Here is a 13720-nt window from a genome sequence, read left to right as displayed (position 1 = left end):
TTTCGTTTGGGAGAAAAATGCAAAGGTACAATACAGTTTTTCCTTGCCGATATCTCTCTTTTGCAAAGAGATAGGCATTGGAAAATTCAGGGCTATAACGTGTAGATGAAGCACTAACAGGAGGCTTTAAAATTTTCATTCTAGTGTCTTTCGTTTGGGAGAAAAATGCAAAGGTACAATACAGCTTTTCCTTGCCAATATCTCTCTTTTGCAAAGAGCTAGGCATTGGAAAATTCAGGGCAATAACGTGTAGATGAAGCACTAACAGGAGGCTTTAAAATTTTCATTCTAGTGTCTTTCGTTTGGGAGAAAAATGCAAAAGTACAATGCAGCTTTTCCTTGCCGATATATCTCTTTTGCAAAGAGATAGGCATTGGAAAATGCAGGGCTATAACGTGTAGATGAAGCACTAACAGGAGGCTTTAAAATTTTCATTCTAGTGTCTTTCGTTTGGGAGAAAAATGCAAAGGTACAATACAGCATTTCCTTGCCGATATCTCTCTTTTGCAAAGAGATAGGCATTGGAAAATTCAGGGCTATAACGTGTAGATGAAGCACTAACAGGAGGCTTTAAAATTTTCATTCTAGTGTCTTTCGTTTGGGAGAAAAATGCAAAGGTACAATACAGCTTTTCCTTGCCGATATCTCTCTTTTGCAAAGAGCTAGGCATTGGAAAATTCAGGGCTATACCGCGTACATGAAGCACTAACAGGAGGCTTTTAAATTTTCATTCTAGTGTCTTTCGTTTGGGAGAAAAATGCAAAGGTACAATACAGCTTTTCCTTGCCAATATATCTCTTTTGCAAAGAGCTAGGCATTGGAAAATTCAGGGCTATAACGTGTAGATGAAGCACTAACAGGAGGCTTTAAAATTTTCATTCTAGTGTCTTTCGTTTGGGAGAAAAATGCAAAAGTACAATGCAGCTTTTCCTTGCCAATATCTCTCTTTTGCAAAGAGCTAGGCATTGGAAAATTCAGGGCTATAACGTGTAGATGAAGCACTAACAGGAGGCTTTAAAATTTTCATTCTAGTGTCTTTCGTTTGGGAGAAAAATGCAAAAGTACAATGCAGCTTTTCCTTGCCGATATCTCTCTTTTGCAAAGAGATAGGCATTGGAAAATGCAGGGCTATAACGTGTAGATGAAGCACTAACAGGAGGCTTTAAAATTTTCATTCTAGTGTCTTTCGTTTGGGAGAAAAATGCAAAGGTACAATACAGCATTTCCTTGCCGATATCTCTCTTTTGCAAAGAGATAGGCATTGGAAAATTCAGGGCTATAACGTGTAGATGAAGCACTAACAGGAGGCTTTAAAATTTTCATTCTAGTGTACTTCGTTTGGGAGAAAAATGCAAAGGTACAATACAGCTTTTCCTTGCCGATATCTCTCTTTTGCAAAGAGATAGGCATTGGAAAATTCAGGGCTATAACGTGTAGATGAAGCACTAATAGGAGGCTTTAAAATTTTCATTCTAGTGTCCTTCGTTTGGGAGAAAAATGCAAAGGTACAATACAGCTTTTCCTTGCCGATATCTCTCTTTTGCAAAGAGATAGGCATTGGAAAATTCAGGGCTATAACGTGTAGATGAAGCACTAACAGGAGGCTTTAAAATTTTCATTCTAGTGTCTTTCGTTTGGGAGAAAAATGCAAAGGTACAATACAGCTTTTCCTTGCCGATATCTCTCTTTTGCAAAGAGCTAGGCATTGGAAAATTCAGGGCTATAACGTGTAGATGAAGCACTAACAGGAGGCTTTAAAATTTTCATTCTAGTGTCTTTCGTTTGGGAGAAAAATGCAAAGGTACAATACAGCTTTTCCTTGCCGATATCTCTCTTTTGCAAAGAGATAGGCATTGGAAAATTCAGGGCTATAACGTGTAGATGAAGCACTAACAGTAGGCTTTAACATTTTCATTCTAGTGTCTTTCGTTTGGGAGAAAAATGCAAAGGTACAATACAGCTTTTCCTTGCCGATATCTCTCTTTTGCAAAGAGATAGGCATTGGAAAATGCAGGGCTATAACGTGTAGATGAAGCACTAACAGGAGGCTTTACAATTTTCATTCTAGTGTCTTTCGTTTGGGAGAAAAATGCAAAAGTACAATGCAACTTTTCCTTGCCGATATCTCTCTTTTGCAAAGAGATAGGCATTGGAAAATGCAGGGCTATAACGTGTAGATGAAGCACTAACAGGAGGCTTTAAAATTTTCATTCTAGTGTCTTTCGTTTGGGAGAAAAATGCAAAGGTACAATACAGCATTTCCTTGCCGATATCTCTCTTTTGCAAAGAGATAGGCATTGGAAAATTCAGGGCTATTACGTGTAGATGAAGCACTAACAGGAGGCTTTAAAATTTTCATTCTAGTGTCCTTCGTTTGGGAGAAAAATGCAAAGGTACAATACAGCTTTTCCTTGCCGATATCTCTCTTTTGCAAAGAGATAGGCATTGGAAAATTCAGGGCTATAACGTGTAGATGAAGCACTAACAGGAGGCTTTAAAATTTTCATTCTAGTGTCTTTCGTTTGGGAGAAAAATGCAAAGGTACAATACAGCTTTTCCTTGTCGATATCTCTCTTTTGCAAAGAGCTAGGCATTGGAAAATTCAGGGCTATAACGTGTAGATGAAGCACTAACAGTAGGATTTAAAATTTTCATTCTAGTGTCTTTCGTTTGGGAGAAAAATGCAAAGGTACAATACAGCTTTTCCTTGCCGATATCTCTCTTTTGCAAAGAGATAGGCATTGGAAAATTCAGGGCTATAACGTGTAGATGAAGCACTAACAGGAGGCTTTAAAATTTTCATTCTAGTGTCTTTCGTTTGGGAGAAAAATGCAAAGGTACAATACAGTTTTTCCTTGCCGATATCTCTCTTTTGCAAAGAGATAGGCATTGGAAAATTCAGGGCTATAACGTGTAGATGAAGCACTAATAGGAGGCTTTAACATTTTCATTCTAGTGTCCTTCGTTTGGGAGAAAAATGCAAAGGTACAATACAGCTTTTCCTTGCCGATATCTCTCTTTTGCAAAGAGATAGGCATTGGAAAATTCAGGGCTATAACGTGTAGATGAAGCACTAACAGGAGGCTTTAAAATTTTCATTCTAGTGTCTTTCGTTTGGGAGAAAAATGCAAAGGTACAATACAGCTTTTCCTTGCCGATATCTCTCTTTTGCAAAGAGCTAGGCATTGGAAAATTCAGGGCTATAACGTGTAGATGAAGCACTAACAGTAGGCTTTAACATTTTCATTCTAGTGTCTTTCGTTTGGGAGAAAAATGCAAAGGCACAATACAGCTTTTCCTTGCCGATATCTCTCTTTTGCAAAGAGATAGGCATTGGAAAATTCAGGGCTATAACGTGTAGATGAAGCACTAACAGGAGGCTTTAAAATTTTCATTCTAGTGTCTTTCGTTTGGGAGAAAAATGCAAAAGTACAATGCAGCTTTTCCTTGCCGATATCTCTCTTTTGCAAAGAGATAGGCATTGGAAAATGCAGGGCTATAACGTGTAGATGAAGCACTAACAGGAGGCTTTAAAATTATCATTCTAGTGTCTTTCGTTTGGGAGAAAAATGCAAAAGTACAATACACTTTTCCTTGCCGATATCTCTCTTTTGCAAAGAGATAGGCATTGGAAAATTCAGGGCTATAACGTGTAGATGAAGCACTAATAGGAGGCTTTAACATTTTCATTCTAGTATCCTTCGTTTGGGAGAAAAATGCAAAGGTACAATACATCTTTTCCTTGCCGATATCTCTCTTTTGAAAAGAGATAGGCATTGGAAAATTCAGGGCTATAACGTGTAGATGAAGCACTAACAGGAGGCTTTAAAATTTTCATTCTAGTGTCTTTCGTTTGGGAGAAAAATGCAAAGGTACAATACAGCTTTTCCTTGCCGATATCTCTCTTTTGCAAAGAGCTAGGCATTGGAAAATTCAGGGCTATAACGTGTAGATGAAGCACTAACAGTAGGCTTTAAAATTTTCATTCTAGTGTCTTTCGTTTGGGAGAAAAATGCAAAGGTACAATACAGCTTTTCCTTGCCGATATCTCTCTTTTGCAAAGAGCTAGGCATTGGAAAATTCAGGGCTATAACGTGCAGATGAAGCACTAACAGTAGGATTTAAAATTTTCATTCTAGTATCTTTCGTTTGGGAGAAAAATGCAAAGGTACAATACAGCTTTTCCTTGCCGATATCTCTCTTTTGCAAAGAGATAGGCATTGGAAAATTCAGGGCTATAACGTGTAGATGAAGCACTAACAGGAGGCTTTAAAATTTTCATTTTAGTGTCTTTCGTTTGGGAGAAAAATGCAAAGGTACAATACAGTTTTTCCTTGCCGATATCTCTCTTTTGCAAAGAGATAGGCATTGGAAAATTCAGGGCTATAACGTGTAGATGAAGCACTAATAGGAGGCTTTAAAATTTTCATTCTAGTGTCCTTCGTTTGGGAGAAAAATGCAAAGGTACAATACAGCTTTTCCTTGCTGATATCTCTCTTTTGCAAAGAGATAGGCATTGGAAAATTAAGGGCTATAACGTGTAGATGAAGCACTAACAGGAGGCTTTAAAATTTTCATTCTAGTGTCTTTCGTTTGGGAGAAAAATGCAAAGGTACAATACAGCTTTTCCTTGCCGATATCTCTCTTTTGCAAAGAGCTAGGCATTGGAAAATTCAGGGCTATAACGTGTAGATGAAGCACTAACAGTAGGCTTTAACATTTTCATTCTAGTGTCTTTCGTTTGGGAGAAAAATGCAAAGGTACAATACAGCATTTCCTTGCCGATATCTCTCTTTTGCAAAGAGCTAGGCATTGGAAAATTCAGGGCTATAACGTGTAGATGAAGCACTAACAGTAGGCTTTAAAATTTTCATTCTAGTGTCTTTCGTTTGGGAGAAAAATGCAAAGGTACAATACAGCTTTTCCTTGCCGATATCTCTCTTTTGCAAAGAGATAGGCATTGGAAAATTCAGGGCTATAACGTGTAGATGAAGCACTAACAGGAGGCTTTAAATTTTTCATTCTAGTGTCCTTCGTTTGGGAGAAAAATGCAAAGGTACAATACAGCTTTTCCTTGCCGATATCTCTCTTTTGCAAAGAGATAGGCATTGGAAAATTCAGGGCTATAACGTATAGATGAAGCACTAACAGGAGGCTTTAAAATTTTCATTCTAGTGTCTTTCGTTTGGGAGAAAAATGCAAAAGTACAATGCAGCTTTTCCTTGCCGATATCTCTCTTTTGCAAAGAGATAGGCATTGGAAAATGCAGGGCTATAACGTGTAGATGAAGCACTAACAGGAGGCTTTAAAATTTTCATTCTAGTGTCTTTCGTTTGGGAGAAAAATGCAAAGGTACAATACAGCTTTTCCTTGCCGATATCTCTCTTTTGCAAAGAGATAGGCATTGGAAAATTCAGGGCTATTACGTGTAGATGAAGCACTAACAGGAGGCTTTAACATTTTCATTCTAGTGTACTTCGTTTGGGAGAAAAATGCAAAGGTACAATACAGCTTTTCCTTGCCGATATCTCTCTTTTGCAAAGAGATAGGCATTGGAAAATTCAGGGCTATAACGTGTAGATGAAGCACTAATAGGAGGTTTTAAAATTTTCATTCTAGTGTCCTTCGTTTGGGAGAAAAATGCAAAGGTACAATACAGCTTTTCCTTGCCGATATCTCTCTTTTGCAAAGAGATAGGCATTGGAAAATTCAGGGCTATAACGTGTAGATGAAGCACTAACAGGAGGCTTTAAAATTTTCATTCTAGTGTCTTTCGTTTGGGAGAAAAATGCAAAGGTACAATACAGCTTTTCCTTGCCGATATCTCTCTTTTGCAAAGAGCTAGGCATTGGAAAATTCAGGGCTATAACGTGTAGATGAAGCACTAACAGGAGGCTTTAAAATTTTCATTCTAGTGTCTTTCGTTTGGGAGAAAAATGCAAAGGTACAATACAGCTTTTCCTTGCCGATATCTCTCTTTTGCAAAGAGATAGGCATTGGAAAATTCAGGGCTATAACGTGTATATGAAGCACTAACAGGAGGCTTTAAAATTTTCATTCTAGTGTCTTTCGTTTGGGAGAAAAATGCAAAGGTACAATACAGCTTTTCCTTGCCGATATCTCTCTTTTGCAAAGAGATAGGCATTGGAAAATTCAGGGCTATAACGTGTAGATGAAGCACTAACAGTAGACTTTAAAATTTTCATTCTAGTGTCTTTCGTTTGGGAGAAAAATGCAAAGGTACAATACAGCTTTTCCTTGCCAATATCTCTCTTTTGCAAAGAGCTAGGCATTGGAAAATTCAGGGCTATAACGTGTAGATGAAGCACTAACAGGAGGCTTTAAAATTTTCATTCTAGTGTCTTTCGTTCGGGAGAAAAATGCAAAGGTACAATACAGTTTTTCCTTGCCGATATCTCTCTTTTGCAAAGAGATAGGCATTGGAAAATTCAGGGCTATAACGTGTAGATGAAGCACTAACAGGAGGCTTTAAAATTTTCATTCTAGTGTCCTTCGTTTGGGAGAAAAATGCAAAGGTACAATACAGCTTTTCCTTGCCAATATCTCTCTTTTGCAAAGAGCTAGGCATTGGAAAATTCAGGGCTATAACGTGTAGATGAAGCACTAAAAGGAGGCTTTAAAATTTTCATTCTAGTGTCTTTCGTTTGGGAGAAAAATGTAAAAGTACAATGCAGCTTTTCCTTGCCGATATCTCTCTTTTGCAAAGAGATAGGCATTGGAAAATTCAGGGCTATAACGTGTAGATGAAGCACTAACAGGAGGCTTTAAAATTTTCATTCTAGTGTCTTTCGTTTGGGAGAAAAATGTAAAAGTACAATGCAGCTTTTCCTTGCCGATATCTCTCTTTTGCAAAGAGATAGGCATTGGAAAATTCAGGGCTATAACGTGTATATGAAGCACTAACAGGAGGCTTTAAAATTTTCATTCTAGTGTCTTTCGTTTGGGAGAAAAATGCAAAGGTACAATACAGCTTTTCCTTGCCGATATCTCTCTTTTGCTAAGAGATAGGCATTGGAAAATTCAGGGCTATAACGTGTAGATGAAGCACTAAAAGGAGGCTTTAAAATTTTCATTCTAGTGTCCTTCGTTTGGGAGAAAAATGCAAAGGTACAATACAGCTTTTCCTTGCCGATATCTCTCTTTTGCAAAGAGATAGGCATTGGAAAATTCAGGGCTATAACGTGTAGATGAAGCACTAATAGGAGGCTTTAAAATTTTCATTCTAGTGTCCTTCGTTTGGGAGAAAAATGCAAAGGTACAATACAGCTTTTCCTTGCCGATATCTCTCTTTTGCAAAGAGATAGGCATTGGAAAATTCAGGGCTATAACGTGTAGATGAAGCACTAACAGGAGGCTTTAAAATTTTCATTCTAGTGTCTTTCGTTTGGGAGAAAAATGCAAAGGTACAATACAGCTTTTCCTTGCCGATATCTCTCTTTTGCAAAGAGCTAGGCATTGGAAAATTCAGGGCTATAACGTGTAGATGAAGCACTAACAGTAGACTTTAAAATTTTCATTCTAGTGTCTTTCGTTTGGGAGAAAAATGCAAAGGTACAATACAGCTTTTCAATGCCAATATCTCTCTTTTGCAAAGAGCTAGGCATTGGAAAATTCAGGGCTATAACGTGTAGATGAAGCACTAACAGGAGGCTTTAAAATTTTCATTCTAGTGTCTTTCGTTTGGGAGAAAAATGCAAAGGTACAATACAGTTTTTCCTTGCCGATATCTCTCTTTTGCAAAGAGATAGGCATTGGAAAATTCAGGGCTATAACGTGTAGATGAAGCACTAACAGGAGGCTTTAAAATTTTCATTCTAGTGTCTTTCGTTTGGGAGAAAAATGCAAAGGTACAATACAGCTTTTCCTTGCCGATATCTCTCTTTTGCAAAGAGATAGGCATTTGAAAATTCAGGGCTATAACGTGTAGATGAAGCACTAACAGGAGGCTTTAAAATTTTCATTCTAGTGTCCTTCGTTTGGGAGAAAAATGCAAAGGTACAATACAGCTTTTCCTTGCCGATATCTCTCTTTTGCAAAGAGATAGGCATTGGAAAATTCAGGGCTATAACGTGTAGATGAAGCACTAATAGGAGGCTTTAAAATTTTCATTCTAGTGTCCTTCGTTTGGGAGAAACATGCAAAGGTACAATACAGCTTTTCCTTGCCGATATCTCTCTTTTGCAAAGAGATAGGCATTGGAAAATTCAGGGCTATAACGTGTAGATGAAGCACTAACAGGAGGCTTTAAAATTTTCATTCTAGTGTCTTTCGTTTGGGAGAAAAATGCAAAGGTACAATACAGCTTTTCCTTGCCGATATCTCTCTTTTGCAAAGAGCTAGGCATTGGAAAATTCAGGGCTATAACGTGTAGATGAAGCACTAATAGGAGGCTTTAAAATTTTCATTCTAGTGTCTTTCGTTTGGGAGAAAAATGCAAAAGTACAATGCTGCTTTTCCTTGCCAATATCTCTCTTTTGCAAAGAGCTAGGCATTGGAAAATTCAGGGCTATAACGTGTAGATGAAGCACTAACAGGAGGCTTTAAAATTTTCATTCTAGTGTCTTTCGTTTGGGAGAAAAATGCAAAGGTACAATACAGTTTTTCCTTGCCGATATCTCTCTTTTGCAAAGAGATAGGCATTGGAAAATTCAGGGCTATAACGTGTAGATGAAGCACTAACAGGAGGCTTTAAAATTTTCATTCTAGTGTCTTTTGTTTGGGAGAAAAATGCAAAGGTACAATACAGCTTTTCCTTGCCGATATCTCTCTTTTGCAAAGAGATAGGCATTTGAAAATTCAGGGCTATAACGTGTAGATGAAGCACTAACAGGAGGCTTTAAAATTTTCATTCTAGTGTCCTTCGTTTGGGAGAAAAATGCAAAGGTTCAATACAGCTTTTCCTTGCCGATATCTCTCTTTTGCAAAGAGATAGGCATTGGAAAATTCAGGGCTATAACGTGTAGATGAAGCACTAATAGGAGGCTTTTAAATTTTCATTCTAGTGTCCTTCGTTTGGGAGAAACATGCAAAGGTACAATACAGCTTTTCCTTGCCGATATCTCTCTTTTGCAAAGAGATAGGCATTGGAAAATTCAGGGCTATAACGTGTAGATGAAGCACTAACAGGAGGCTTTAAAATTTTCATTCTAGTGTCTTTCGTTTGGGAGAAAAATGCAAAGGTACAATACAGCTTTTCCTTGCCGATATCTCTCTTTTGCAAAGAGCTAGGCATTGGAAAATTCAGGGCTATAACGTGTAGATGAAGCACTAATAGGAGGCTTTAAAATTTTCATTCTAGTGTCTTTCGTTTGGGAGAAAAATGCAAAAGTACAATGCTGCTTTTCCTTGCCGATATCTCTCTTTTGCAAAGAGATAGGCATTGGAAAATTCAGGGCTATAACGTGTAGATGAAGCACTAACAGGAGGCTTTAAAATTTTCATTCTAGTGTCTTTCGTTTGGGAGAAAAATGCAAAGGTACAATACAGTTTTTCCTTGCCGATATCTCTCTTTTGCAAAGAGATAGGCATTGGAAAATTCAGGGCTATAACGTGTAGATGAAGCACTAACAGGAGGCTTTAAAATTTTCATTCTAGTGTCTTTCGTTTGGGAGAAAAATGCAAAGGTACAATACAGTTTTTCCTTGCCGATATCTCTCTTTTGCAAAGAGATAGGCATTGGAAAATTCAGGGCTATAACGTGTAGATGAAGCACTAACAGGAGGCTTTAAAATTTTCATTCTAGTGTCTTTCGTTTGGGAGAAAAATGCAAAGGTACAATACAGCTTTTCCTTGCCGATATCTCTCTTTTGCAAAGAGATAGGCATTTGAAAATTCAGGGCTATAACGTGTAGATGAAGCACTAACAGGAGGCTTTAAAATTTTCATTCTAGTGTCCTTCGTTTGGGAGAAAAATGCAAAGGTACAATACAGCTTTTCCTTGCCGATATCTCTCTTTTGCAAAGAGATAGGCATTGGAAAATTCAGGGCTATAACGTGTAGATGAAGCACTAATAGGAGGCTTTAAAATTTTCATTCTAGTGTCCTTCGTTTGGGAGAAACATGCAAAGGTACAATACAGCTTTTCCTTGCCGATATCTCTCTTTTGCAAAGAGATAGGCATTGGAAAATTCAGGGCTATAACGTGTAGATGAAGCACTAACAGGAGGCTTTAAAATTTTCATTCTAGTGTCTTTCGTTTGGGAGAAAAATGCAAAGGTACAATACAGCTTTTCCTTGCCGATATCTCTCTTTTGCAAAGAGCTAGGCATTGGAAAATTCAGGGCTATAACGTGTAGATGAAGCACTAATAGGAGGCTTTAAAATTTTCATTCTAGTGTCTTTCGTTTGGGAGAAAAATGCAAAAGTACAATGCTGCTTTTCCTTGCCAATATCTCTCTTTTGCAAAGAGCTAGGCATTGGAAAATTCAGGGCTATAACGTGTAGATGAAGCACTAACAGGAGGCTTTAAAATTTTCATTCTAGTGTCTTTCGTTTGGGAGAAAAATGCAAAGGTACAATACAGTTTTTCCTTGCCGATATCTCTCTTTTGCAAAGAGATAGGCATTGGAAAATTCAGGGCTATAACGTGTAGATGAAGCACTAACAGGAGGCTTTAAAATTTTCATTCTAGTGTCTTTTGTTTGGGAGAAAAATGCAAAGGTACAATACAGCTTTTCCTTGCCGATATCTCTCTTTTGCAAAGAGATAGGCATTTGAAAATTCAGGGCTATAACGTGTAGATGAAGCACTAACAGGAGGCTTTAAAATTTTCATTCTAGTGTCCTTCGTTTGGGAGAAAAATGCAAAGGTTCAATACAGCTTTTCCTTGCCGATATCTCTCTTTTGCAAAGAGATAGGCATTGGAAAATTCAGGGCTATAACGTGTAGATGAAGCACTAATAGGAGGCTTTTAAATTTTCATTCTAGTGTCCTTCGTTTGGGAGAAACATGCAAAGGTACAATACAGCTTTTCCTTGCCGATATCTCTCTTTTGCAAAGAGATAGGCATTGGAAAATTCAGGGCTATAACGTGTAGATGAAGCACTAACAGGAGGCTTTAAAATTTTCATTCTAGTGTCTTTCGTTTGGGAGAAAAATGCAAAGGTACAATACAGCTTTTCCTTGCCGATATCTCTCTTTTGCAAAGAGCTAGGCATTGGAAAATTCAGGGCTATAACGTGTAGATGAAGCACTAATAGGAGGCTTTAAAATTTTCATTCTAGTGTCTTTCGTTTGGGAGAAAAATGCAAAAGTACAATGCTGCTTTTCCTTGCCGATATCTCTCTTTTGCAAAGAGATAGGCATTGGAAAATTCAGGGCTATAACGTGTAGATGAAGCACTAACAGGAGGCTTTAAAATTTTCATTCTAGTGTCCTTCGTTTGGGAGAAAAATGCAAAGGTACATTACAGCTTTTCCTTGCCAATATCTCTCTTTTGCAAAGAGCTAGGCATTGGAAAATTCAGGGCTATAACGTGTAGATGAAGCACTAACAGGAGGCTTTAAAATTTTCATTCTAGTGTCTTTCGTTTGGGAGAAAAATGCAAAGGTACAATACAGCATTTCCTTGCCGATATCTCTCTTTTGCAAAGAGATAGGCATTGGAAAATTCAGGGCTATTACGTGTAGATGAAGCACTAAAAGGAGGCTTTAAAATTTTCATTCTAGTGTCTTTCGTTTGGGAGAAAAATGTAAAAGTACAATGCCGCTTTTCCTTGCCGATATCTCTCTTTTGCAAAGAGATAGGCATTGGAAAATTCTGGGCTATAACGTGTAGATGAAGCACTAACAGGAGGCTTTAAAATTTTCATTCTAGTGTCTTTCGTTTGGGAGAAAAATGTAAAAGTACAATGCAGCTTTTCCTTGCCGATATCTCTCTTTTGCAAAGAGATAGGCATGAGAAAATTCAGGGCTATAAAGTGTATATGAAGCACTAACAGGAGGCTTTAAAATTTTCATTCTAGTGTCTTTCGTTTGGGAGAAAAATGCAAAGGTACAATACAGCTTTTCCTTGCTGATATCTCTCTTTTGCTAAGAGATAGGCATTGGAAAATTCAGGGCTATAACGTGTAGATGAAGCACTAACAGGAGGCTTTAAAATTTTCATTCTAGTGTCCTTCGTTTGGGAGAAAAATGCAAAGGTACAATACAGCTTTTCCTTGCCGATATCTCTCTTTTGCAAAGAGATAGGCATTGGAAAATTCAGGGCTATAACGTGTAGATGAAGCACTAATAGGAGGCTTTAAAATTTTCATTCTAGTGTCCTTCGTTTGGGAGAAAAATGCAAAGGTACAATACAGCTTTTCCTTGCCGATATCTCTCTTTTGCAAAGAGATAGGCATTGGAAAATTCAGGGCTATAACGTGTAGATGAAGCACTAACAGGAGGCTTTAAAATTTTCATTCTAGTGTCTTTCGTTTGGGAGAAAAATGCAAAGGTACAATACAGCTTTTCCTTGCCGATATCTCTCTTTTGCAAAGAGCTAGGCATTGGAAAATTCAGGGCTATAACGTGTAGATGAAGCACTAACAGGAGGCTTTAAAATTTTCATTCTAGTGTCTTTCGTTTGGGAGAAAAATGCAAAGGTACAATACAGTTTTTCCTTGCCGATATCTCTCTTTTGCAAAGAGATAGGCATTGGAAAATTCAGGGCTATAACGTGTAGATGAAGCACTAACAGGAGGCTTTAAAATTTTCATTCTAGTGTCTTTCGTTTGGGAGAAAAATGCAAAGGTACAATACAGCATTTCCTTGCCGATATCTCTCTTTTGCAAAGAGATAGGCATTGGAAAATTCAGGGCTATTACGTGTAGATGAAGCACTAAAAGGAGGCTTTAAAATTTTCATTCTAGTGTCTTTCGTTTGGGAGAAAAATGTAAAAGTACAATGCAGCTTTTCCTTGCCGATATCTCTCTTTTGCAAAGAGATAGGCATTGGAAAATTCAGGGCTATAACGTGTAGATGAAGCACTAACAGGAGGCTTTAAAAATTTCATTCTAGTGTCTTTCGTTTGGGAGAAAAATGTAAAAGTACAATGCAGCTTTTCCTTGCCGATATCTCTCTTTTGCAAAGAGATAGGCATGAGAAAATTCAGGGCTATAACGTGTATATGAAGCACTAACAGGAGGCTTTAAAATTTTCATTCTAGTGTCTTTCGTTTGGGAGAAAAATGCAAAGGTACAATACAGCTTTTCCTTGCCGATATCTCTCTTTTGCTAAGAGATAGGCATTGGAAAATTCAGGGCTATAACGTGTAGATGAAGCACTAACAGGAGGCTTTAAAATTTTCATTCTAGTGTCCTTCGTTTGGGAGAAAAATGCAAAGGTACAATACAGCTTTTCCTTGCCGATATCTCTCTTTTGCAAAGAGATAGGCATTGGAAAATTCAGGGCTATAACGTGTAGATGAAGCACTAATAGGAGGCTTTAAAATTTTCATTCTAGTGTCCTTCGTTTGGGAGAAAAATGCAAAGGTACAATACAGCTTTTCCTTGCCGATATCTCTCTTTTGCAAAGAGATAGGCATTGGAAAATTCAGGGCTATAACGTGTAGATGAAGCACTAACAGGAGGCTTTAAAATTTTCATTCTAGTGTCTTTCGTTTGGGAGAAAAATGCAAAGGTACAATACAGCTTTTCCTTGCCGATATCTCTCTTTTGCAAAGAGCTAGGCATTGGAAAATTCAGGGCTATAACGTGTAG

Source organism: Pseudophryne corroboree, unplaced genomic scaffold (genome assembly GCF_028390025.1).
Source record: "Pseudophryne corroboree isolate aPseCor3 unplaced genomic scaffold, aPseCor3.hap2 scaffold_222, whole genome shotgun sequence".
NCBI lineage: Eukaryota > Metazoa > Chordata > Amphibia > Anura > Myobatrachidae > Pseudophryne > Pseudophryne corroboree.
The sequence above is the reverse complement of the archived record's forward strand: the minus strand, read 5'-3'. Positions refer to the sequence as shown.